General features: G+C 57.0%; 1 protein-coding gene across 5 annotated transcripts in view; it reads right to left on the bottom strand.

Annotated features, from left to right (window-relative positions):
* Positions 1 to 1,001, bottom strand: part of Babam1 (BRISC and BRCA1 A complex member 1) — a 10,103-nt gene that overhangs the window by 2,974 nt on the left and 6,128 nt on the right. The gene's annotated exons all lie outside the window — the stretch shown is intronic.

Here is a 1,001-nt window from a genome sequence, read left to right as displayed (position 1 = left end):
GTGTGACCCCTACATAGGCTGTGTGACCCCTGGAGTAGGCAGTGTAACCCCTACATAGGCTGTGTGACCCCTGGAGTAGACAGTGTGACCCCTACGTAGGCTGTGTGACCCCTGGAGTAGACAGTGTGACCCCTACATAGGCTGTGTGACCCCTGGGGTAGCTGTGTGACCCCTACATAGGCTGTGTGACCACTGGGGTAGGCGTATATTCCCACCAGCACAGCACCTCTCTGAACCCACTGCCTCTCACTCATCATAAAGTAGATGGTGGCCTTAACCCCCTGCAGACCCTCCAGGGCTCCCCTCTCCTGCCACATCTACTGCATCCTCAATTCTGGGGGAGCCACCAGGTGAAAGACAAGGTTGTGACTTTCCAGGTAACTGCATGCCAGCCCTGCTGCAGTGGACGTGCCCTGGATGAGTCATGCTCGCTGACACCCACCCCTCCACCACTCTAGGCGGACACCAGGGACTCTGGGGGGCCTGGGTTCTCAGTGGCAGTGGGTCTGGATCACTGTGGATGAACAGCCAGCTTTCTGTCACTGCATTTTTTGAGGGAGGGGGTTGATTTTGTGGTTTTGAAACAGAGTCTAGATATTTGTTGGTAAGGCTGGCCTCTAACTAGGAATCCTCCTGCCTCAGCTTCTTAGTGCTAGGTTGACTCTCCTGCGCCCCAACACCTGGCCGCATGTTGGGTTTGTATGTCACTCCTGTAATATCATACATGGAATATTCTATTTGTGATCTCACTGGGCAAAAACTCTGAGCTTTGCTAGGGCTGGGATTCAGATGCAGTGCCTGCAGCTCAGAGGGTGCAGTGCCTGCAGCTCAGTGGATCCGGTGCCTGCAGCTCAGTGGATGCGGTGCCTGCAGCTCAGAGGGTGGATGCGGTGCCTGCAGCTCAGTGGGTGCGGTGCCTGCAGCTCAGAGGGTGCGGTGCCTGCAGCTCAGTGGGGGCGGTGCCTGCAGCTCAGAGGGTGCGGTGCCTGCAGCTCAGAGGG

Source organism: Microtus ochrogaster, linkage group LG1 (assembly GCF_000317375.1).
Source record: "Microtus ochrogaster isolate Prairie Vole_2 linkage group LG1, MicOch1.0, whole genome shotgun sequence".
In the NCBI taxonomy this organism is placed as follows: Eukaryota; Metazoa; Chordata; class Mammalia; order Rodentia; family Cricetidae; genus Microtus; species Microtus ochrogaster.
Note: the sequence above shows the minus strand (reverse complement) of the source record. Positions and strands in the feature narration are given on the sequence as shown.